This window comes from Dasypus novemcinctus, chromosome 11 (genome assembly GCF_030445035.2).
Source record: "Dasypus novemcinctus isolate mDasNov1 chromosome 11, mDasNov1.1.hap2, whole genome shotgun sequence".
Lineage (NCBI taxonomy): Eukaryota > Metazoa > Chordata > Mammalia > Cingulata > Dasypodidae > Dasypus > Dasypus novemcinctus.
This window is the reverse complement of record NC_080683.1, coordinates 11,549,298-11,576,220: the sequence shown is the minus strand read 5'-3', so window position 1 is coordinate 11,576,220 and position 26,923 is coordinate 11,549,298. Positions and strand designations below refer to the sequence as shown.

General features: G+C 41.8%; 1 protein-coding gene and 1 long non-coding RNA gene across 2 annotated transcripts in view; one reads left to right on the top strand and one right to left on the bottom strand.

Moving 5' to 3' along the window:
- Positions 1 to 19,705, bottom strand: part of LOC111764582 (uncharacterized) — a 49,637-nt gene extending 29,932 nt beyond the window's left edge. The window contains exons 1-2 of the long non-coding RNA XR_002797162.3: positions 19,603 to 19,705; positions 2,645 to 2,722 (exon numbers count right to left, since the gene is read on the bottom strand). This is a non-coding gene — a long non-coding RNA (uncharacterized lncRNA). The remainder of the gene's footprint in view (positions 1 to 2,644; positions 2,723 to 19,602) is intronic.
- The window catches only part of KIF6 (kinesin family member 6), a 484,487-nt gene that overhangs the window by 399,179 nt on the left and 58,385 nt on the right, over positions 1 to 26,923 (top strand). The window lies entirely within an intron of this gene.

Sequence of the window (26,923 nt, the reverse complement as noted above, 5' to 3'; positions counted from 1 at the left end):
AAATTTAACCAAGGATGTAAAGTATTTGTACTGGAAAACTACAAAACATAGGTGAAAGAAATTAAGGAAAACCTAAATAAATCAAAATATAATCCATGTTTATGGCATGGGAGACCAAATATTGTTAACATGTCATTGTTACCCAAAGTGATATACAGATTCAATGCAATCCCAATAAAAATTCCAACACATTTCTTTGCAGAAATGGAAAAGCCAATAGTCAAATTCATATGGAATGAGGAAGGATCCCAAATAGCCAAAACCATCTTGGAAAAGAACAATGTTAGAGGACTCATAATTCCCTGTTTCAAAGCCTATTGCAAAGCTACAATAATCAAAACAGCATGGTCTTGGCACAAGGACAGGGACAGACATATTAGACTAATGGAATACAATTTACAGTTCAGAAATAAACCCTCACATCTACGGCCAATTGACAAGGATATCCCAATGGGGATAGAAGTGTGTCATCAACAAATGCTGCTGGGGAAACTGGAAATTCACTTGCAAGAGAATGAAAGTGGATCCTTGCCTCATACCATATGTAAATACTAACTCAAAATGGATCAAAAACCTCAATATAAAAACTAAAACTCTAAAACTCTTAAAACACAGGGGAATATTTTCAGGACCTTATATTAGGCAATGGATTCTTAGACTTTACGCCCAAACTATGAGCAACAAAAGAAAAAATAAATTGGGCCCCATCAAAATTTAAAACTTTTGATCTTCAAAGAACATTATCAATAAATTGGAAAGTAAACCTACATTATAGGAAAAAATATTTGGAAACCATATGTCTGATAAGGGTTCAATATCCAGAAAGTGAGGAATTCCTATAACCCAACAACAAATGTTAACCCAATTTAAAAAGTGGATCACGGACTTGAATATACCTTTCTCCAAAGAAGATGTCCAGATTATTAAAAATCACATGAAAAAATGCTCAACATCATTAAGCATAGGGAAGTGCAAATCAAAACAATGAGATACAACTTTATACCAATTAGACTGGCTTTTTTAAAGGAAAATAAATGTTGGTGAGGATGCGTAGAAATGGAGTCTTCAAACACTGTTGATGGGTATGTAAAAGGTGAAGCCACTGTGGAAAACAATTTGGTGAGTCATCAGAAAGTTAAATATAGAATTACCATATGACCCAGCAATCCCACCCAAAAGAATGGAAAACGGGAACTCTCAGATATGTGTATACCAAAGTTCATAGCAGCACTATTCATGATAGCCAAAAGATGAAAGCAACCCAAGTGTCCATCAGTGGATGAGCGGATGAACAAAATGTGGAATATACATACAATTGAACATTATTCAGTCATAATAAGGAATGAAATTTGATATATGCAACAACATGGATGATCCTTGAAGTGAGTGAAATAAGCCAAACACTAAGGGACAAATATTGTATGATTTCACTTGTATGAAATAACTAGAATATGAAAATTCAAAGAGCCAGCAAGTAGATTACACATTACCAGGGCTAGGGGTTGGGGGAGGAAGAATAGGAAGTTATTGCTTAAAATTGGTACAGAATTTCTATTTGAGGTGATGGAAAAGTTTTGATAATGGATGGTGATGGTGATGGCAGCACAATATTGTGAATATAATTAACACCACTGGGAAATGTTTTGTTGTATATATGTTACCACAACAAAAAGTATATAAATATGTACATGTATGTGTATATATTATTTGATCACATGAAAGAACATTTTGTTAAAAAGGTAATTAAATGGATGGAGATTCTGGGAATCTTTAAAAGCAGAATAGATAGGCATATTTCTGAGATGAGCAAATAACTTTTTTTTTTTAAGATTTATTTTCTCTCCCCTACATTCCCCACCCCCCACTCCCCATTTTCTTGTCTGCTTTCTGTGTCTATTTGCTGTGTGTTCTTCTGCGTCCACTTATATTCTTGTCAGCGGCACCGGGAATCTTTGTCTCTTTTTATTGCTTCGTCTTACTGCCTCAGCTCTCCGTGTGTGCAGCGCCACTCCTGGCAGGCTGCACTTTTTTCACGCTGGACGGCTCTCCTTATAGGGCGCACTCCTTGCGCGTGGGGCTCCCCTACAAGGGGGACATCCGTGCGTGGCTGGACACTCCTTGCACGCATCAGCACTGCGTGTGGGCAAGCTCACCACATGGGCCAGCAGACCCTGTGTTCAAACCTGGGACCTCCCATGTGGTAGGTGGACGTTGAGCCAAATCCACTTCCCCAAATGACTTCTTAAAGTCCCTTCTGTAGCAATTCAGGTGTTATTGAAATTGCAGAATATTCAAAGACGTGGTTATCTGTGTGACAGCCTATAACCTGTATGACTTATGCTTTCATGAAATTGATTGAATGTTTTGCTGTCATAGTTAGAAGATAAACAAAAGGAAGATTTGATACAAGCTGGAGGGCTGTAGAGTACATTTACTGACAAGGGTAACACTAATAATTATTGTGTGTAGAAAGGAAGCAAAGATTCAGAATCATTAGAGAGCTATCTCCCAAAAGTCCTAACAAGATAGTCTTACCTTAGTGATTGAAGTAAGGTCTAGGATCTGGCCTCAGCTGAGTGGACTCAGGAGGCCACCCCATGCCTATGGGACACATTTAAGTTAGAGAGACAATTTATTAACTTACCATGGTGGATGTTCTTTTACAGACAGGAACTCTTAAACTGCCTCTATCCAGGGCACCTCTGCCTAGATATCAAAATACCTGGGGAACAAAATAGATTAGTTATTGAAAGTTTGATAAATGGGCATCTCCAAGTTCAAAGATATCAAAACAAAAGGAAATAAAGCATTTTGAGAGATATTCCCGTGGTCACAGTGAAGCGTCACAAGGCATCCATTGCCCACAAAAGCAAACAACCTCGGCTGTCACAGTCCTTGGTCCAGCCTCTCTCTTCCCTGCCAGTGCTTGTTCAATGTCGCCAACTTCTGGCTCATCAGTGCTCCAGGCCACCAGCCCCCTCTGTTCATAATGCCCCTTTCTCCAGACAAGACGAAATACCATTTATTAGGTTTCTACCAACTAAACAGCAGTCATATTCCATTCCTGCCTCTCTAAGAACCCCAAGCCACTTTTAATATTGTTTTGGATCTCAAAAGCAAGCACTGTTGGTTTGGCTCTTCTGATTTTCGTAAATGGAAACCCAGTTAAGCTGGCTCAGGCTTAGGATACATGTGTGTGGTGACAAGAATCTATCTCAGCAAGATACAATAACTGAGCTGTTTGTCCTGCACTGAGATGCCTCAAAGCATCATTAAAAGTGTTTGAATCCCCATGAAGCCCTGCTATACCCAAGCTTACCAGGAGATTTGGGTAGGAATTGATCTGATTGGCTGCACCATTTATAAAATCGGAGTGACGATAAAAGAAGTAAAGCTTTAAAAGCCTCAAGTCCTGTGCCTGCTCAGTCATCTCTAGCCAGTTTTACCTGAAGTACACATCAGACCAAACATCAGTCTGGCTGTAAACTGAAGCAAGCTACATTTGATGGAAACATGGGAAATTGCTGTACATTATGTGAGCACCATTTACTTCATGGCATGAATAAATGTGTCTGTAAGATGACCCACTACCCCTACCAGTGCTCTTTAAATGGTGTCCCTCCTACCTGCTTGCCAGTTGTCCTCTGAGCAGATCCTTTGTAACAGCAGATGCAGGTGGAATCTAACTGAACCTGGGGAACCTGAGACTGAAGAATAAATGTCTCCATTGCCATAGGAGGTGGTGACCAAGATTGAGACACTCACTTGTACTTCTGAAGTTCAATTTTATGTTTGTTTAAGAAAAAAAAAGGTAGGATAATGAGACCTGGGACCCCTCCAAAGCTGGAAGGCTCTCAGGAGTCAGGGTGGCTCCTGAGCTTGGCACACTTGCTCCATGCCTCCCTCAGATCCCCTGTGTCTGCACACCTGCTCTCGCAACCTTCTGTCCTGCTGACCCCAGATCCCGCCTGCTTATGCCTTTGGCCTGCTTTGGCCTCAGCTGTATCTGAAAGCATGTTATAGCATCTGTCTCCAAGGCTAACTAGCTAACGGTTGGCTTGTTTCTTAGCTCAAAGTCATGAGACAGAGAACATGACTGGCACAGTATATCTCTCCGAGGCCCTGCAGTGGCTGCTGGCAGGCTTAAGAATGGGCTCTTTGAATCAGAAACATGCCCCTGGTCCAGGCAACTGTGGCCAGGGGAAAAGAGAGGTCTTATGTTTGAGAAGGTGGCCACGTAGGCAACACGGGGCGTGACTGGGGTGATGTCTCTTTTAAAAAGAGAGTGGCTGGGCAGGTACAGGGGTTGACATCTAGCATCTCTCCAGTTTTATCTTACAGAGTGTTGTGGGAGGACTTTTGCTAGTTAAATTCTTCTAAGGTTAATAATTCCATTATTCACAGGTTTTAAAGGAAGCACCTTGCCATTGCCCCCTTGTTTTACCAACAATAAAAAATGACTGGTCTTTGTAAATTGCATTATAGTTTGCAGGGTTTTTATTTTCATATGGTCAAATCCTTTGATCTTTTCTTTTATGGTTTCCTCCATTACTTTTGTGCTGAGAAAGGATTATTGTAACAAGAATAATGATGGATGGTTCATTGCCCGCTATCTATTTAATACATTCCTAGATTTTCTTATATATTTTTGTTTCATTTTTTACACTCAACTAATTTAGGATTTATTGTTGAATATAGTATAAGCTGAGGCTCTAAGTTGAATCATTTTCAAATAACCTATTTTCCCAATACTTACTTCATTTTATTGAAATACTTTAAAATAAAATTTCTTCTCATAGGAGAGTCATTTCAGATTTTCAGGCCACTGATGCATTCTAATCTCATCATAGCAGTAATGTGCCTCCTTGACATGACCACTTTCACCCAAGTATTTAAAAAATAACTTTGTCAACAGATACTGTAATCTAGACATCAGAATAAACCCGCAGAAAATTGTCAATTTCTATATAAACCAGGAAGTTCACGGATAAGGCCTAGCAGGAGCTGTGTGAGTGGGTGGTCCCTTGAGGCTGAGGGCTATTTCAGCACTCCCAAAGGGAAGGGGACCGCCTTTCCTAGAGCAGCACAAGCTGTGCTCACCTTACCACCTGCCAGGGGTAAACAGTGTGGTAAAATGTTTCACGTCTAAGGAGGAAAAGTATACTTCATTGTTTTATACTTACTCAAAGGGGAATAGTCACAGCTGGGGTAGAAGGGACCTTAAGGGGCCCCACCAGTGGTGCTGAATAGAGAAGAGGGGAAAAAAGCAGAAGATTTGCAGTGTCCGCTGTCAAGACCCTGCACACTGTGATGAGGCGCCTGCAGAAAACCTCGGATAGCTTTCAAAACCAGAGAACACACAAAGGCGGCGCTCTCTCCCCGCACGGCGGCCGCCCCGCTCCCAGTGAAGACAGCCTCGGTTTGGTGTGGCTTCACTTAGTAACATGACCCCATGGACCAGACCCACTTTCTGATGCATCATCTGCACCACAACTTATTTAAGCAAACCCAAAAATAGGCCCGGGCAGCCACGTGGCAAACTGCTAAAGCACAGACCTTCAGAGGAGGGAATGAAGCGCAGCACAGAGATACTTGTCCATGCTCAGGGACTCGCCCGCCCCTTCCCACAGGTAGATGCCTGCTCTTGGACCACGTTTCACAAGCACAGAGACTCCCGAGCCCCTCCAGGCTGCATCCCTAACTGGGCTTCTCGTAAGCAAAGCCAGGCAGTTTGCATGAGGAGATAGCAGCCGTCGGGCCTGGGCAGCTACCTGCACTGGACTGAACCAAGCGGTCAGAGGCACAATCACTGGAAGGGATGCTCTGGGAGCTCCTCGAAGTTTCGTGTCAATGTTAGGCTAGCTGGGAAGGGTTGAAAGGCCTGGGAATGATCAGGACTCTAGCAGCCCTCCGTCAGGAACGCAGAAGCTGTTTGTCTAAGCACAGGCGCTGGGCCAGCAAGAGTCAAGGACCCCAGTGTAAGCATAATATTAGCTCTCTTCATCGAGAGTGTGCCCCGTGCCGGGCTCCGTGTTAGGAGTATCTCAGTTAAGTCTCAGAAACAGCCTTGAGGTAGGAACTATTATTATCCCCCTACTACAGATGAAGAAACCAAGGCTTAGGAGGTTAGCAAACATGGGACCAGTACACCGTGAGTAGGGGGTGGAGTCAGGCTTGAACCCAATTCCTACTGGGCTCCAAGGTCAATGCTCTTAGCCAGAGTGCAGGAAAACTCACAACCCAAAGACAAAAGCAGAAAGGTGAACTGGAGCTAGACTAGGACTAAGTCAAGGAGAGTGAACTTACCTTCCTAGGGTCTCTCTCCTGAGCTGAGTTTAGGAAATCATGGATTCTTTGTGGTTTCATTTTGTCTCTTAAATTTCTTGAGTGATATTGCCATAGAAGGTTCAAATAATACATTAACATACATAGCAAAATATAAGAGCCCCCTTCATTTCCTCTCGGTCTCGTGCCCAACCCCCGGAAGGAGTAGCCACTCTGAATTTGATGTATGTCCTTCGATCCCCTCTGTGTGCAAGCACACACCCATGCACACACACACACACACGAGATCTTGTTTTGTTGTGTAAATGGAACCGTAATGTAAATATAAATGTTATTCTGCACCTTGTTTTTTTCATTTAACAGGGAGCTTGGGTCTACCTTGCCATTTTTTATAAAGCTGCTTTTAAGTATAGATAAGCAATGGGTATTTATCTCCTCCCTTGTAACAGACATTTAATTTTTTCACCATTTCTCTATCCTGAACAAGCAGTGCATTTTGTGTATAGATGTGTTTCTTTGGAATGGTTGCCTGCAAATGGAACTGAGGGGAACAGGAATGTATATATATTATTCATTTTCATGAGTGTTCTGAAGTTGCTCTCCCAAAGGGTTTCATTAGTTTATTTTCCCATTAGTGTGACAGTGCCGATTTCCCTGCATCCTTGCTTGTACATGATAATATCTGCCATTATAGGTTCTGCCAATTGAAGAGCAAAAAAAATGGTATTTCATTATTGTTTTAATTTGCAGTTCTCTGACAGCTAGCGGGAGTCTGTGCTTTTTCATTTGTCTCAAATTCTTTGCTCATTAGTTGGTTGATTTTTTTTTTCTTTTTGATTTGGGGGACCTCTTTCTATCTTCTGGATATTGGGCCTTTGTCTATGGAATATGTAGTAGATGTTTTCTTCCAGTCTGTCACTTGTTTTGATTTTCACTTAAGATTTTGGAAAGAATCCTTATAACAGTAGTTTTTCTCTATTTTTAAGGAAGACCTGGGGTGAGATTGGTTTGACTGCTCCTTTTTTTAAAGTTGTTCAGAATTAGGAGTTATCGACCCTGCCTCATCACAATTCTACCCCAGGGAAGACATGTAAGACAAACTTGGTCACATTGAATGGATTCTCACTAAAATATTCATGGGTCAAAACTGGGCATGGTGATTTCAGACCCTTTGTCTTGTTGACACTAGCCACGCTGTGAATAAATGACTCCTGCATGCAGACAGTTAACCTTTTACCAGACCACACATCTGCTGATTTTATTGCTGAAAACATAAGCTTTGTGATGAGGTAAAGACATTTCATAATTTAATCCTAATTGAAGACATCTTTAATGATGTCCAAATATTTTAAAAATTTAATCATGTTTTGCAAAACAGTTTATTAACACATACTGGAATGATGTTGAAGTCTAGGAAACCTGCTAATAAATAATTAGAAAGTGGCAGTACCTAGAATGCATTAGCAAATACTAGTGTCTTTTTGTGAGACCAAAGCAGGTAATTAGAGAACAACTGTGCACATGGGTAATTTAATAAGTAAAGTTAATAGGCAAGGGATATCAAAAACATAAAGTTTATGACCTACCTGCCCCAGTAATCTAAAGCAAGACCAGGTCTATACTTGGAGGTTCTAAGCAATGTATTCTTGCAGAAATAAATAACAAACTTGTAAAAAGGAAAAAAAATACATCGTGGAGAGGAGTTGGGAGGGGTTTAGCTTCCTTCTTCCCCTCAACCCCAGTAAGATCATTAGAGCCAAACCTTTATCAACTCCCACTGAAGATGCTTTATCACTATGCAAAGAAGGGTTCAGCACCTAAGAGGCCAGGTACCGTATCCACAGAGGGCAGAGCTGCTTTGGGGGAAGCCTTCTGCCTAACAGCCACAAGCTGGGGCATGACGGTGACTCCCTAGGCAGGCCTTAGCAAGACAAACATGGCGACACTTTTGTGCCATTGTCACTGGGTGAGAGGGAGGATTGCAGAGGGAGGAGCTCAGAATCAGAGTTGGCTCAAACTGATGCCAAAGCCACAAAGTTGTTCAGCTGCTAACAAGAGGAACCCAAGGATACCGTTTCCAAATTAGGAAATCCATTGAAGGGAAGAGTTTGGTGGTAAGGGGATCCACAGATTTGGCAGGAGTCCACAGAAAGTTGAGCACATTTAAATTAGAACTTGTGGTAACTAGCAGTGACAATTGCACTATAAAGATTAATATGCTCAAGCCCCGCTCCAACCTAGTCCTTCTCCTCTTCACTCCTTCTCTAAAACCTCTGAGGCCTACCCATCACCAAACCTCTTAGCCTGACATTCAAATTCCCTTCTCCATGTCTATATAATTTTATTAATATGCACATCCTTATATGGGGGATTAGCATTGCTTGCTTTATAAAAAAATAAAAGGGGAAACGGACTTTGGCCCAGTGGTTAGGGCGTCCGTCTACCATATGGGAGGTCCGCGGTTCAAACCCCGGGCCTCCTTGACCCGTGTGGAGCTGGCCATGCACAGTGCTGATGCGCGCAAGGAGTGCCCTGCCATGCAGGGGTGTCCCCCGCGTAGGGGAGCCCCACGCGCAAGGAGTGCGCCCATGAGGAAAAGCCGCCCAGCGTGAAAAGAAAGAGCAGCCTGCCCAGGAATGGCGCCGCCCACACTTCCCATGCCGCTAACGACAACAGAAGCGGACAAAGAAACAAGACGCACCGAATAGACACCAAGAACAGACAACCAGGGGAGGGGGGGGGGGGGGGGAATTAAATAAATAAATAAATCTTTTAAAAAAATAAATAAATAAAAATAAAAGATAAAAAAATGCATATTATGTACACTTCTCTGCATTCTGTATGTGTGTATGCATGTGTGTATAGAGTGAAAATTCTTCCAAATCAGTTTGTTTGGCTATAATTATTTTTAGTGGCTGCATAATATTCTATGGAATGGATATACCACAACATCTTCAACCATTTTCCAGTTGACAGGCATTTACTTAGTTTTCATTTTTCTGCCATATAAAATATGGTGCAATAAACACCCATACACATATATCCTGATGTACTGGTACTTTTACTGCTATGGAAGCTTTCTCTCTAAAGGACCAGATAATAAATATTTTAAGCTTTGCAGGTCACATGTAGTCTCTTTACAACCCTATAAAATATAAAAACCTTTCTTAGCTAATAGCCCATAGCTATACAAAATGCACAGGACAGATTTGGCCTGCAGATCGCAATTTGCCAAACTTGGACTAGATCCTAGGAGTAGGACTACTAGGATGAAGAATATTACATTTTTAATAAATATAACCAGATTACCATGCCAAAAGGTGATAGCTATTTACATTTTTATCAGCTTTTGTATTCCTGTATGCTATTTCCTAGCCAATAAATACTATGCTTCTATTTTCAGATATTCTTTTTGATATCATTTTAAATCATTTCAATTCATTAAATTTAATCCTCAGTATATCAAAATGTTGCTGCCATTGTGAATAGAGTACTTTTTCCATTTGCTGGAGTAGGAAAAATATCTCTTAAAAATATTATCTTATTAGAGCAACAAGATCTCTCAAGAACATAGGCAGTGCCTAATAAAAGAAAACAGACCAATAAAAAAATATTTATCTTATACCCAGCCATCTTACCAAATTCTCCTTTTTACTATAGTAGATTTTGTATTGCTATGGTTTCTTGAGTTTTCTATGTATACAATCATATTCATTACCAAAAAAACACATTTTTTGCCAATATTTATATTTAGTATTACATTTTCTTGTCTTGTTGTTTACACTAGAATTTCTGAATTGCTATTGGCTAATATGAGTCTTGTTCCTGAATTTAATGAAAACAGCTTAAGATTATGCAATTTCAAACACCAAATGACATCAGATAAATGCAACAAGTATCGCCATATAGCAGCAATGCCGATAGAATTTGTATGATATGGATCTGATGTGGGACAGGTCCACAGCGCTCAAGGGGCAGGAGGAAAAAGGCAGGGAATGGGATAGATTCAGTGTTGAAGAATTGGCCTGACAGGTAGATCCGAAGATCACATGGACACAGATGTTTGGGGTTTGTTAAGGAATTAAAAACAGAATAGACAGAATAGGCTAATAGGCTGGATAAAAGAGAGAAATTGAGTCTGCTCATCTGATAAGAAAGAGAAATAAACCAAATATTAGGGATGAGACTTTTCAGCCCTAACTGTACACCTGGCCAGTGAGATGGACTGCTTTTTATAAAGAACATTGACAGGTTCCAGTTTAGGGCAAGATAGACCCTTCTGTCTTTCCCACTGAAGGCAACTATAAACCCTGGACAGAATACTTGGAGCAATTTGAGAACTCTGAAAAATAAATGGTAGCAGACAGCTTGGGGAAGAAGACCAGAATTCAAAGCACCATCAAACTGTCACCCCAGGAAATCCTCTGTTGGCAGTGGCAGTTGTGATAGTGACAACAGCAATGGCCAAACAGGAGCCTTGGGCTCTGATAGAGGGATATCTTCTTTGCCTAGAGGAGATTATGGTACCAAGAACATGGGGGTGAATTCTATCGATTTTTATCTCTCTCTGTCCTCCCACCACTTGGCTCCAGATGCAGCCAGAGTTATGGGGATTGTACAGCAGCAAAGAGAAATGAAAGCCCTGGCCTTCTGTTGGTAGATACAGAAGTGGGGCCTCAAGGAATCAGGATGTGTCAAGTAGATCACAGATCAAGACAGTGATTCCCATTTCCACACAGCCATATATAATATCCTTGGCTTACCTTTGAGGCTGTGGATGCATGGATCTAAAGAGTATACCAAAGACTTAGAGAACTGAATGATGAGATTGCCCACTAGGAGACAGATGTAGCACTGCAAAGCATTTGAAAACAGAACTGACACTGGAACTTTAATGCAAAAAAAAAAGGCTTATTGAAATTTTGTAGAATTTATGACCTAAATCTAACCAGGTTGATTGCTAAAACAAGCAAAAATCAAGTCTTTTTAGGATTTAAACAAGACCCTGAAAATGGTCAGGATGTGATAAGAAATTACTCAGCATAAAAAGAACTAAGAAAATTTTAACTTAGATGGAAAAACAGTCAACAGGTACCAACTCCAAACTGACACAGTTGGTGGAATTATTAGACAAAAAATGAAAGCAGCTATTAAAACAAATGGAAAGACAGAAAGTCTCAACAACAAAATAGAAAATGTAAAGAAGAGGAAGTGGATGTGGCTCAAGCGATTGGGCTCGCACCTGCCACATGGGAGGTCCCTGGCTCGGTACCTTGTGCCTCTTAAGGAACACAGTGAGCTGGCACAATGGGCAAGTGCAGTGAGCTGATGCAGTGAGATGACACAACAAGAAACACAAGCAGAAAAACATAATGAAAGGGAGGCGAATGCAGCTCAAGTGATAAGGCCTCTGCCAAGAGCCTGCACAGTGAGCTGAGTGCCCATGTGGGTGCCCACACAGCAAACCGAGTGCCTCCATGGCAAGCCAAGTGCCCTCATGGTGAGCCAAGTGCCCGTGCAAGTGCCTGCGTGGCAAACCGTGTGCCCGCATAGTGAGCCATCGCCCACACAGTTAGCCAGTGCCCATGCAGCAAGCCAGTGCTCGCATGGCAAGCCAAGTGCCTGTTCAGCAAGCCAAGTGCCTGCAAGGTGAGCCAGTGCCCGCGCAAGGGAGACATGCAGCAAGATGATGATGCAACAAAAGAGAGACAAAGGGGAGCATCAAAGTGAAGCGCAGCAGAGACCAGGAGCTAAGGTGGCAAAATTGACAGGGAACCTCTCTCCACATCAGAGGTCCCCAGGATTAAATTCTGGTGAATCCTAGAGGAGAAAAACAAGAAGAAAAGACAAAAAGAGAAATAGATACAAAAGATCACACAGTGAATGGACACAGACAGCAAAAACAGCAGGGTGGGGGAGGAGGGGGGGGAGGAAAAAAAACCATAATGAGAGACACAGCAAAGCAGGGGACAGAGATGGCTCAAGCAATTGGGCACCTCCCTCCCACATCAGAGTTTCCAGGTTCGGTTCCCAGTGCCTCCTAAAGAAACAAGGAAGACAAGCAGACATAGCGAATGCAAACAATGAAGGGATGGGGAAAAATAAAATAAATCTTTAAAAAAAGTGTAAAGAAGAAACAAATGGAAATTTATGTACTGAAAAATAAAGTAGCAAATGGACTTAAAAGCAAAATGGGGATAACAGAAGAAAGAGTCCATGAACTTGAAGACAAAACAATAGAAATTATTTTATCTGAACAAAGAGGAAGTCATCTGAAAAAGAAATCTCCAGGTTAAGATGATTTCATTGAAAAACTCTACCAAATGTGTATGTAATATATAACACCAATTCTACAAAATCTCTTCCAGAAACTACAAGAGGTAATACTTCCAAACTCATTTTATGAAACCAGTATTATCCTGATCTTCAAGCAAAAATATATAAATAAATAAAAGACATCACAAGAAAATGAAACTATACACCAATGTCCCTCATAGATATATACTTAAAAATACTAGCATGTCAAACCCAGAAGTATATAAAAAGAATAATACACCACAACCAAGTGAGATTTATCTCAAGAATACAAGTTTGGTTCAGTATTAAAAACTAATAAATGTAATCTACCATTTAACAGACTAAGGAAGAAAAGTCATCTGACCAAGTCAACTGATGGAGAAAACGTATTTAACAAAATTTAAACTTATTCCTGATTTTAAAAAAAAAGAAAGCTTTCCACAAATTAGAATTTGAAGGGAATTTCCTCATCCTAAAGAAGGGCCTCTAAGAAATACGTACAGCTAACAACGTACCTGAAGGTAAATAATTTAATGCTTTTCCTCTAATATCAGCAAGAGAGACAAGGTTATCTACTCTGATCACTCCTATTTAACATAGTACTGGAAGTCCTAGTTAATGCAATTAATAAAGAAAAATATATATAAAAATGCAATTCTAATATAAATCTCAGCAGAAGTTTTCATAGATACAGAAAAGGTGAAAGTATATATGAAAAGGCAAAACAGGGAAACGGACTTTGGCCCAGCAGTTAGGGCATCCGTCTACCACATTGGAGGTCCGTGGTTCAAACCCCAGGCCTCCTTGACCCATGTGGAGCTGGCCCATGCGCAGTTCTGATGCACACAAGGAGTGCCCTGCCACGCAGGGGTGTCCTCCGTGTAGGGGAGCCCCACGCGCAAAGAGTGCACCCATAAGGAGAGTTGCCCAGCGCGAAAGAAAGTTCAGCCTGCTGAGGAATGGCGCCGCCCACCTTCCCGTGCCACTGACGACAACAGAAGCGGACAAAGGAACAAGACGCAGCAAAAAGACACAGAAAACAGACAACTGGGGAAGGGGAGGGGAATTAAATAAATAAATAAAAATAAATCTTTAAAAAAAAAGAAAAGGCAAAACAACTAGAATAGCCACAAATATTTTTTTAAAAAAAGGAGGGAGTGGATGTGGCTCAAGCAGTTGAGCGCCTGCTTCCCACATGGGAGAGCCCAGGTTTGGTTCCTGGTGCCTCCTAAAAACAAAACAAAACAAACAACAAGGAAACAAATTTAAAAAACAACTCAGGGTTGCCAAATTGTTTCATGTATAAACAATTTGTTCTTTTTGTATTGCTGAGTAGCATTCTACTGTACGTGGGCACCAGAATTTATTTACCCATTCATCTGTTGGAAGATATTTATGTTGTTTCCAGTTGGGGGGGAGTTTATAAATAGAAACAGGTGGCTTAGTGCCGGCTTCCCACATATGAGGTTCTGGGTTCAATCCCCAGCCCTGGTACCTCAAAAGAGAAGAAGAAGAAGAAGAAAACTGCAGGACTCACACCACTCAATTTTAAGACTTACTATAAAGCTGCTGTAATGAAGACAGTGTGGTGTTGGGGGAAAAAAAGATGCATAGATCAATAGAACAGAATAGAAAGTCCAAGAATAGATCCGTATATTTAAGATGAATTGATTTTCAACAAAGGTGCCAAGGCAATGGAGGAAAAAAATAGTCCTTTCAACAAATGGTGTTGGAACAATTGGGCATCTATGTATGAAGTAAAGAAAAACTAAATCTCACACAATATACAAAAAATAAGTCAAAACTGATTATAGATCTAAATGATCTAAAGATAAAATGTCAAACCGTAAAATTTTGAAAGAAAACATAGAAGAAACTCTTCATGACCTAGCATGAGGCAACAAGTTCTTAGATATGATACCAAAAGCATAATCTATAAAAGAAAAAGTGATAGATGGCATTTATCAAAATTAAAAACTTTTGTTCTGTGATTAACTCTATAAAGAGAATGAAAAGACAAGCAATAGACTGGGAACAAATATTTTCAAATATCATTCAAAATATAAAATTATGAAATAATTTTAAAAACTGTCAGAATTCAATATTTAGAAAACAGCTTATTTTTAAAAAGGACAAAATACTTGGACACTTCACCAGAGAGGATACACAGATGGCAAATGAGCACATACAAAGATGTTCAACATTAGCCATTGGGAAAATGTAAATTAAAACCAGGGTGAGATATCACTATATCCTTTTCGGAATAGTTACAATTTTTAAATTTTTACTAGAAAATACCAAATGCAGACAAGTATATGAAATGACTAGAACTCATATACAATGCTGATGGAAATGAAAACTGACCAGCTATGTTGGAAAACAATATGGCAGTTTCTTATAAAGTTAAACATATAATGCACAACTCAACTATTTACCTAGAGAAATGGAAACTTATGTTCACACAAAAACTTATACATAGATTTATATAGCAATTCTATTTATAAACTCCCCCCCCAACTGGAAACAACATAAATATCTTCCAACAGATGAATGGGTAAATAAACTGTGATGCCCGCGTACAGTAGAATGCTACTCAGCAATACAAAAAGAACAAACTGTTTATACATGAAACAATTTGGATGAATCTCAAAGGTATCATGCTGAGCGAAAGAAGCCAGTCTCAAAAGGTACCTACTGCATAATTCCATTTATGTGACATTCTGGAAAAGTCCAAACTGTCCTGACAGAGAGCTGGAGTCGGATAGGGTGTGATTTCATCCAGGCAGCCTGAGGGAGTGTTTTGGGGTGATAGAACTGTTGGGTATCCTGATCATGATGGTGGTAACACAAATCTGTATGTGTTAAAAGTCATAGAACTGTATGAACACACACACACAAACAATAAAGTCTAATTTTCTGGATGTTAATTTAATAAGTTAATTAAAAAACAACAACAAAAGAGTGAGTGAATAAGGAAAGAAGGCAGGAAGGACAATTTAAAAACACAACTCCAGGGAAGCAGATTTGGCTCAACTGATAGGGCGTCCGCCTACCATATGGGAGGTCCAGGGTTCAAATCCGGGGCCTCCTGTCCCATGTGGTGAGCTGGCCCATTTGCAGTGCCGATGTGTGCAAGGAGTGCCATGCCATGCAGGGGCATCCCCCGTGTAGTGGAGCCCCTCACGCAAGGAGTCGTCCCTGCAAGGAGAGCCACCCTGCCCGAAAAAAAGTGCAGCCTGCCCAGGAGTGGTGCCGCTCACATGGAGAGCTGACATAAGATGTTGCAACAAAAAGAGACACAACTTCCCGGTGCTGCTGACAAGAATGCAAGCGGACACAGAAGAACACACAACAAATGGACACAGAGAGCAAACAGTGAGGCAGGGCAGGGGGAAAGGGAGAGAAATAAATAAAAAATAAATCTTTAAAAAAATAAAAATAAAAACACAACTCTGCTATAATTTTTTAAAGTGAATCCTATTTTTTTAAAAAATATCTCTAGGAAAGGTAACTTAATTGTATACGGGCTGAGGGCAAAAGTTGTGGTGAACTATTCCATGCCAAACATAGTAGTAGCCTTTCTCACAGTTTCTCCTCAGTTTGGGCAAGCCATTAGGCGTGAGCAAGTAGGGAATTGGGGCTATTATGATCAGGAATGGTGGTGGCAACTCTAGGTCTTGTGATTCATTCATTCAGCCATTGGTGCACATCTGTTAATTTCAAGGCCCTGTGGAAAGCACGGAAGTCCATAGGAAAGAGTTCCCCAGCCTTGTGCTGCTTATAAACTGGTTGAGAAGCTAGCACAAAGAAGACTCCTGGGGTTGAGCCCGCAGCTCTTCTGCCAAGTCCCCTGAAAATCCAGCATGAGGGTTCCTCAGGTAGGCCTTTTTGGTGGAGTAATAGGTTACCACAAATGCGTGTCCCGTAAAAGTTTTGGGGGCCTTGTACTTGTATCAGTAGTGTAATTTCCCCTTCTCCGGTCAACCCAGCAAAATCTGTTGGTTTCTTAAATATACCTCAAGAGATGTTCTCATCTCTGTTCCATTTAAAGACAGTTTGCTTATTTTTCAGTCTCTCTCCACGCAACAGTATTCCATCAGGCTTCCCCCAAAAAGGGAGGCCTGTCCCCAACTTCCTAAATGGCTGGAGGATTGTGCAAGGCACAGCACCAAGAAAGTAAAAACAGGCCCAGGGACCAAGGGCTGCAGAGGATGCATTGTTTCCATCATTCTAGGACGAGCCTTTGAAATGGTTTGCGTCCCCAGTGTCCCCAGATGGCAAAGGTCAAAGTGGCACTTACCATTACAGCAACACGTCATGAACTCTCTCACTGCGCTGAGTGAAATCTGATCCCATTAAGAAGAGTTAAAGAGCTTCTGATGTCATGGATTCTTTTCCAATATATAACTCCAAAAAGGGAAATTAAGACAGCAAGAGACTAGCTCACCCCAGCATGGAGAATGTGAGCCAATGTTTTCAGTCTGGTTTCTATTCAAATACAGTCAATAGAAAAATAAGGACTGCTAAGTCATTCATGTTTATTACCAAAACTGGTATCTAGGTTCTTGGCTTCATAGCAAGAAAAAATTCAAGTACGAGTCACAAATTAGGCAAGCAAAGAATTTATTGGGTGAGGAGGGGGAGAACATAAAGCAAGAGAACAGAAATATGCCTTTAGAATGTAAGGCAGGCATTTTCAAGGGGTTCCCTGTTTAGTGGGTAGGGGTGTACAGGACTCCAGGATCTGCGCTGATTGGTATATTTGAGACAAAACAGGGAGGCTCTGTTGGGTAATTTGATTTTCTTAGGGGGTTAGGGGTTGCTGTCCAGTGGTGATTGGCTCCTGACTATTGCTCCTGTGAGGGATTATGAAAAGAGGAGGATAGTGTGAGAATATTCTGTTTTTCTGCTTTTCTTCTGCCTGGTGGACATTGTAAGCTGCATTCCCATGACTTGTTCATGCAGTCAGTGGGCACATGCTTCCGGTGTTTCCATAGCTGATGGGTGAATAGTACAAACCACATTCCCATCACACCAGCAGGCATTAGCTGCCTACTGATAACTTGTCTACATGAGTCCAGATTTTTTGCTGCTCCAGGTTTTTTCTGCTGGGTTGTGTTTGTATGGAAATTTATTAGGTTTTTCTGCCTCTCCTCTTTAGGTCCCTATTCTTTCCTGCTTCATGTCTACTGGGCCATAAAACAAACCCCACGCCCAAGAACAGTCAGACTGTAAGAAACCATGTAGTGGCCCAAATGGAATATTTATTAATAATTTCTTCTGCCTCTCTTCCCTGGCTTGGTTACCAAAGAATTAGCTCTGTCTGTGAAAAAAGACTATATTAACTGTAGGCAGTAGTAAGATTTTTCAGACACAGAAGAGGAAATGAAAGGTAGAACAGATGCTATCCAAACACTCCCACATCCTTTCAAGTACAGCTGATCCTCATTGTTCACAGGCTCTGCGTTTGCAAATTCACCTACTCACTAAATGTATATGTAACCCCAAAATCAATACTTGCAACACTTCCGTGGTTATTCACAGACATGCACAGAGCGGCGAAAAATTTAAGTCACCCTACACGCATGTGCCAGCAGGGGTCAAGCAAGGCAGTGCTCTGCCTTCTTCCAGCTCTCATACTACAACTAAGTGCCCTTTTATGGTATATTTAGTGCCACGTTTTTCACATCTTTGTGCTTCTTGTAGGTGGTTTTGCTGTTCAAAATGGCCCTCCAATGCAATGATCAAGGGCTGTCAAGTGTAAGAAGGCTGTGCTGTGCCTTGTGGAGAAAATATGTGTTAGATAAGCTTCATTTGGGCATAAGTTATAGTGCTGTTGGCTGTGAGTTCATCGTTAATGAATCAACACCTTATTTAATGAGCTCAAGTTACCTGCCCTCCAATGTGGCTTATGATTAAATGTGCTTAAATTCATGCCCAGAGGCTTTGCTTACTCTAAATTATTCTGAAGTCAATGATACTATTTCTAGATGGGATTAAATAGGGCCAGTCTCTAAAAGGCTGATGAAACAAAGAACTTCTTAGGGAATCATTGTATGCAAATTTAAGGAGGAAGAAAAACAAGGTGATATATTGATCAATTGGTGAGATACTGTGACCTGAAGCTCACAGGAACCTAGCCCTGTGTTTCCCCTAGAGGCAGTGGCTTCATCTTCACTAAACCAGTGCTTGTGGCCACTTTGCAGACCTTACCACTGTACCATGTCTGTGCAAGCTAGTGTGTGGCCGTATCTGCTAGCACTTCCAGCTCTGCCTAAGAATATTCTCTGATGATGCAAGCCTGCTCTGCTCAGGGGACAGGCTAGAAGTGATGGGGAACCAGCAGCCCCTCCTCCAAGGCCTCAACCAATAATTGCCGGAAGTTGTTGTGACCCCTCAATAAGGACTACTCTGAGGCGTGCGTCCCCCGCTGGCTCCCAGAGGTCCCGGAGGAGTTGCGCTCTAGTTGCCCACGTGGTAGCTGGCTTGACATTGTACCCTTTCTTGGTTCACGTTCCCACTCCCCCACCAGTCTTGCCAGGGACTCTTCCTAAATAAACTACGTGTACTAGGGCCTGTTTCTGGGAGAAACCACACTAAGAAAGGAGATAGCCATAGCTCAGATGGTAAAGGGGATGCAGAGGAAACGGGGATCTGGACTGTGTAGGCTGGAGCTGCGAGAAAGCCACAGGAAGAACTTTGACCCCTTTGAGAGCTTCCTAAAAGTCAGCACCCATATTGCTAAGGTCACGCGCTTAGGAATTAGGAATGCACTGCTTGCCATCCACATACTTAGCTTTTTTTCCCTGCTTCATGTACAAGATCTTGGCTAATCCATCATTTTGTCATTGAATTACCAAAATCAGTGATTTCCTAAGATGAAGGTAGAAACCACCAATTCCAGCAAACACCCCCACATTGTTAAAATAACAATCTGCAAAGGACCGTTGACATTAGTCTGCTGACATGTAATCCATGGAAAACAGATTTTTGAGATTCTGCGGTATAGAAAATCATTACCTTGAAAGTATTGTCTCCAACACAACTGCCTGCTAGTCCCCAGAGCAAAGTTTTCACCAGAAACTGAATGTCACCAGTAATCACTCTTCATTGAGACCTTTGACTGCAAAGAGAAAAGATTACAAATACTCATCACCATGGAGAAGGAGCCAGAACTGTTTCCAATCTCAGGTCAACATCAAATTCTTTTTACACTAACCAGAATGGATTCAAAACCATCAACCCCACAGCCCTGCTCCCCTCTCCTTGCCACATACTCACACACCTCCTCCAAAGCAGGAACTATTTCAAGTTGGGGCCTTTCAGGATAAAGAACAATCTTCAGATTCCTCTGTTAATTCCTTGGCCACTTCTCTGGCCTCCTGAAGCTGACCAAATCTAGATCAGGTGTGTTTGTTTTGGACCCCACGAGGCCTGGGCAGCATGGCCAGAATAGAGCCGTCTGCAAAATATTAGCTTTTGATATTTTTAAGAAGGGCAAAAAAGAACAAATTTATCTGGATTTCATTTCTTAAGCAGTTCGTGAGTTAGGATTGGCATCAGTTAGGAATATAATCATCCAGTCTATGTTTGAAAGAATGCCTTAGTTTTCCAGTTTGCATGGCTTGCTTGCCTCTCGCCCGCCCTTTAAAAAAGCCACCAGTCTTGTTCCTGGAGAGGTGACAGCATTAGCGGAAACTTCTCCCAATGGGTCCCACATGTTCCTGGCCTCACCAACTTGTGACAGCCAAACAAGGCTGCACCATCTTTTTATTTCCAAATTATTATGGCCAAAGTCCCTACCGGCTTTACTGCTAGAAATTAGCCTACTCTTCTCAAAACAGGTCCCCAGGCTGTTTCTGAGAGGTTCTTCAAGGACTGCCTCTGGAATACATGCCTTGGGTCCCTTCCCTCTGGCTTCTTCATCTTGCTGGGGACTTGCACCTCCTAAGCAAAGCTGTTTTCTGAGGGTGCCATTGCTAGTGGCCCCTACCCCAACCCCGGGGACCCTGTGCTCCTGGCTACCACATCCAGCTAGGCCAGGCAGACCTGTTCAGGGCCTTGCTGAAAGCTTGGGGCTAGCGGAAATGCCTCCTGGACAGTAATTGAGAGCTACTTCTGAGAGTGGGGCTCTTGGAGGGCCTTTACTGAGTGGCCCTGGGCCTTGCTTTTGGAGGCCTCCACATCCCCTCAGCCAGGTGCACTGCAAGCAGCAACCTGTTTGGACATTGGCTAAAGAAGAGAAGAGAGTACACATGCATTCTCTTCAGAGTATTTTCTGGACTCAGCCCTTACCAGATAATTCACAGTCCTCATTTTCCCCAGCTCTGGGCTATTTGGTCTTAAATAACACAAGCACATCACCAGTCTAGGTGGGGCTGCACCCAGTGACCAGCTCCTGGTTATATTTTTCCTTGAAAATAATATTTCTCAATGGGGTACCATTGGCATGTTGAGACCAGAAGTCCTTCACTTGGCAGCTCCAGGCCCAGAGTACTAAATACCTGTAGCACCCTCCCCCCAGTGTTGTTACCACGATTTGGTACCTGCAAATTGAGGACAAGATTAAGTCCACAAGTCCACCCCACCATAGTCTACGCTCTGCTCCCAATGTGCCAGGGCAAGAGCTTGGACAAGAGCAAATCCCTGCAAAGTCCAAGCACAAACTCTACGTAGGGTAATCTACATGCAGATTTAGAAAAGAAAAAAAATTCTCTAGCTGTGCACCTAGCTCTGCTAAAGAAACAACCAGTCTGTGTTTCTGAACACAAAACACTTAACAGAATACCTAACTCTTACCCTGAAGCACCTGTGTTTGAGTTATTTCAATTATAGTGGTTCTCTAAGAATAATGGCAGCTCTTTATCTTATATGTACATATCTCAAAGGTCCATTAAAATGATTAGAATATCTCAAATGGAGCTACATTTACCTCAAAGATAATATCCAGATTCTCCCATAATAGCAGAAGCTCCTCCTAATTTTGAAAATTGCAAGCTTCCAAGTTCAAAGAATGTGAAGATCTGGTCTCCCTCTGGTACCTGTTATATCTGTTGGAGCAGCTGATGGCCAACAGTCTATTGAGCTGAAAGGAAACCGGCTTCTGCTGAAATCAGAATGAAAAGATGTACACTGCCATGTCTTCTAATTTATGGAGTACAGTTATCCATCCCTCCCTGTATTAGTCAGCTAAAGGGATGCTGATGCAAAATACCAGAAATCGGTTGGTGTTTATAAAGGGTATTTATTTGGGGTAGGAGTTTACAGATACCAGGCCATAAGCATAAGTTACTTCCCTCACCAACCTCTATTTTCACGTGTTGGAGCAAGATGGTGCCGACGTCTAGGTTCCTCCCTTCCAGGGACTTGCTTCTCTTTGGGTTCAGGGTTCCTCTCTTCCCAGGGCTTATTTCTTCCTGGGCTCAGAGTTCCTCTCTTCCAGGGTCTTGCTTCTGTTTCCTCTGTGAGCTTACTTCCCGGGGCTCCATCTTAAGGCTTCAGCATCAGACTCCAACATCAAAAGCCCCCCAACTCTGTCCTTAGCCATGCCTTTTATCTGTGAGTCCTCACCCACCAAAGGGCAGGGACTCAATGCCCTACTGAATCCAATATAATCTCATATGCCCAGAGGAAAAGATCAGTTTACAAACAGAATCCAATATTTCCTTTTGGAATTCATCAATATCAAACTGCTACACTCTACTCTCTGAATTCCAAAAAGACATTACAATATTCAAAAAACCTTAAATCAGTAACAATGCAAGTACTAAATCATATCACAATCAATGTAAAGAAACACAGTTTGTCCTGGGGCAAGGTCCTGTCTGCTACAGGGACCTCTCAAACTTAAAATACAATTCATCTACTTCCAATACACAAATGGACAAAGGCTAAACATTTTCATTACAATAAGAAGAAATTGGGAAGGAAACATGAGTCACGAGTCCTCTGCAGTTCAGTAAACCTGCAAGGCATCCTCCATTCGATTTCAGTCCAAGAGTCATTCTTAAGATAATGTCTTCTCCTTGCGCCTTATGGGAACCCATCCTTTCCACATGCTTGCCCAATGGCTATTTTCTTGGTTCCTCCCTCATCAAGCATCTGGATGTTGACCAAGCTCTAGACCGCTCCCTCCAAGAGTGTTGCTGTGATTGCCACAACTTACCCAATCTTTGGGTTAGAGTCTTAACCCTCCTAGTACAGTGATGGGAAGACAACATTCCCCCTAACCTTTGGCATACAGGCTCAACCCTCTTAGAGCAACGAGTTGACCAGCTGGCCTCCCCTACTTTGAGGGACAGGTCCATCCCTCTCAGACCTGTGGGGTGCTGACCTTAACCACCCTAATACTTGGGGAATGTGCTCTACCCTCTCTATACCCTGGGGCAGCAAAACTCTCCCCGAACATCAGACAGAAGTATCCACCTTTTTCAACTCCTGGGGCAAACTTACCCTCTCTGTACACATGGGTGGGGTTCCTTTTTTGGCCCAAGGTCATGTCCTAGTTCCAGATCTCAGCTTCCATGGTTTTCCTCTTAAAGCTGTTTGTCCTTCAGTCTCTTCTTTCCATGTCCTTTTTATTCCAGACTGACAGTGGTTTTGTTCATACAGCTTTCTCAAAAAGTCTGTTGGTTTAGCATGCGGGAAGTAGGGGTCCAAGACATCAGATAGTAAGACTTTCCACAGGTCTTTCCTAGATAACTGCATCTTCAATCTTGAGTTACCAGTTCCAAATTAAGTTAAGTCCTCCAATGGGACACTTTCATCTGGAAGCTTGAGTTCCAGAGGCTTGGAATTTCCAGAATGACATTCTGTTTTCTTTGTGCCTGACAGTTCAGTCATTAGCTTATCTCTTTCACCTAGCATTTGGCTATAAGCTGCAAACGGAAGTCAAGCTGCATTCTCCAAGTTTACTTTGGAAATTTCTTCAGCTAAATGCCCAGGCTCACCATTTTCAAATTTTGCCATCCATGAAACACCAGAAGTTAATCTTGCTAAGTTCTCTGCAACTTTAAAACATGGATCGCCTTTCCTCCAGTTTCCAATAATAGTTTCATCATTTACTTCTAAGGCATCATAAAAAGTCTCTTTAGCATCGATATTGCCATCAGTAGTCTCTGCAAAACAATTTAGGTCTTTTCCATCAAGCATCTCACAATTCCTCCAAAAAAATACCCCTTACCCATTTATAAAACCATTCCAGCATTTTGGTAATTGCAAAAGCACTACCCCACTCCTGGTACCAAATTCTGTATTAGTGAGTTAAAGGGGCTGATGCAAAAATACCAGAAATCAGTTGGTTTTTATAAAGGGTATGTATTTGGGGTAGGAGCTTACAGATACCAGGCCATAAGCATAAGTTACTTCCCTCACCAAAGTCTGTTTTCATGTGCTGGAGCAAGATGGCTGCCAATGTTTGCAAGGGTTCAGGCTTCCTGGGTTCCTCTCTTCCAGGGCCTTGCTTCTGTTTCCTCTGTGAGCTTACTTCCCAGGGCTCCAGCTAAGGCTTCAGCATCAAACTCCAACATCAAAACTACAACATCACAAACCCCCAACTCTGTCCTTTGCCATACCTTTTATTGAGAGTCCCTACCCACCAAAGGGCAGGGCCTCAATGCCCTACTGACTTGATTACTTAAGCAATTAAACCTCTGAATCCAATATAATCTCATATGCCCAGAGGAAAAGATTAGTTTACAAACCTAATCAAATATTTCTTTTTGGAATTCATCAATAATATCGAACCGCTACACTCCCCAACTGTGATGGGCCTGAACATCCCTGTGATAGGAAAAGCTGAAATTGAGGATGAGAAAAAATAAAAGCCTTCATATGAAAAGAAAGATTGGCTTTGTAAGTAAACCTATGAAAGTCCCTACAAATATTTTTTATTCACTAAACTAAAGCACATGTAATAACATTTAATTTATCTTAAGTTTTTCATAATGGTTTCTATATGTTGAACTTCCATTTACCATCCTTGTACAGTTTAAATTTTTCAGTATCCCTCTCTCCTGAACTTTCAACATGAAGCTTGTAAATTAATTTTTATCTCTGCCTGTTGTGGCAATTCCTTCTCTGTGTCTGTTTTTCCTCTCCCTGAATGTTCACTGCCTTTCTGATGTTATCACTTGGAGACACAGCCCCAAAACCTGTGCCTTAGGTCCTTCTTACACGTTTCAATCCCCCACTCCCCCTGCTGTCCCCTTTGATGGATGAAGTGTAGCTCTCGGGACTGGTGTACTTCCCCCTTGAACTTCCTTTATGCCTCCCACAGCTTCATTGCAAAAACCTCCCCTTCCAGTCTGCTATCTGCTTTGCCTCCTTTTTCTAGTCCCAGCTCCCTGAGTTTCCTTATTCTCCAAATTATCTGCCAAATAACCAGCTTATGCCTACCATGACTGAAATCAGCATATAGAAGCAGAATTTCATGTAAGCAGAACTCAAGATGGGGAGGGGGCTGTGTTCTTCCTGAAATGTGTCATTCCTAAAAGCAAAATGGTGGGCAAATCATTCTCTGCCTCTGTCCTCTTTGGTAGTATTTAGCCACAAAAGAAACAAAAAGAGAACTCACTCTAGTGCTATTTTCTGGAAGAAGAAGAAAAAAGAAAGAATGAGGGTGTGATCCCAGGCTCTGAAAACAGGACTATTATCACCATCATTGCAAGCAAACTTATTAGGTACCCAGGGGCCAGGAGGGAGGGAATAGGGAATTAATGATTAAAGTTCACAATTTCTGTTTGGGATGATGGAAGAGTTTTGGCAATGGATATTGGTTATGATAACATCACATTGTGAACATAATTAACAGCACTGAATTATATATTTGAACATGGTTAAAAGGGGAAATTTTAGGCTGTATATATGTTACTAGAATAAAATTGTTTTTTATCCCCGCCCCCCACCCCACTTGCAGCTTTTTGCATGCTGTCTGGTCTCTGTGCCAATTCACTGTGCATTCTTCTGTGTCTGTATTTATTTTTTTTATTTATCCCTGCCCCCCCTTGCGGCTTGCTTGCTGTCTGCTCTCTGTGTCCATTAGCTGCATGCTCTTCTGTTTTATTTTTTTTTCTTGTCTCCCTTTTTGTTGCATCACCTTGCTGAGTCAGCTCTCTGTGGCACTTGCGGGCCGGGCGGCACTCCATGGTGCCCAGGTTGGCGGCTCTCTGCAGTGTGCAGGTGAGCCTGCTTTCACAAGGAGGCCCTGGGACATGACCCCAGGGCCTCCCTATGGTAGACAGGAGCCCAACTGATTGAGCCACAGCCGCTTCCCACTAGAATAAAATTTTTTAAAAATCCATGGAACTGTACAACACAAACAGTGAACCTTAAGTAAATCATGGACTATAATTAATAGTACAATTATTAAAATGTACAACCATCAATTGTAACAAATTTACCACACTAAGTAAGATGGTATATACGAACCCTGTATTTTATGCATGATTTTTCTCTAAACCCGTAACTTCTCTATGTACAAAAAAAAGTTGGTGAAAGGAATGTTGCATAGAGTGTGATTTGCTTACCTATGTATGCTGAAGTATAATCAAACTTCATCATGATATGTATGTGTGTTGGAAAAGGGGATCTCAAAAAAATGTCTTTTACTTCCAAGTGATGAAATCAGTCATGTTTGGCTATAAAAGAACATAAAAGACCCTAATTACTAATGAAAGTAATGGTGACTTCGAGGGTGCATAACTAAAGAGAAGGCAAATGGTTTAGTAAGTGTGGGGTCCCACCACTGTAAAAGGTTGTGTTTGGATCCAGGGACTGCTGAAAGGAGCAGTTCTGCTTTGTAAAGCCCTAAATGGGACTATTGCAAGGCAAAATGACTGCCCACACTGGGAGATGGACGCTCACCGGGCCCAAGATAACCTTAGATTCAGGTCTTTTATGATGTTTCCAGAGAAGAGAGGATGGGGAAACGTAGATGTCATGCCATATTTGAGCATAATCAGGGCCTTAGTTACAACTACAGTGGGTGTGCTTTCTTCAGTCTTCCTTGCAGTATCATTTATAAATCAGGCCCTCCCTCCACAATCGTTACTCTCCCTACCACCACCAACCATTATTACCACCATTCATTGTCACCTGCAACGTGCCAGGCACTATGCTAGACGCTTTATGTACATTTTATCTAATTCTTGCAGCAACTGTGCAAGGTTGGTGTTGTTGACCTAATTTAGGTGAAGAAACAGGGGCTCAAAGAGTTTAAATAGCTTGCCCAAGGCCACACAGATAAGAAGTGGCAATGCCAGTCCACCGGTTCCAAAACCCACATTCTTTCCACTCTTCCAGACACAGGATTCCATCCCCAATTCTCCTGCCTTTTTCTAAA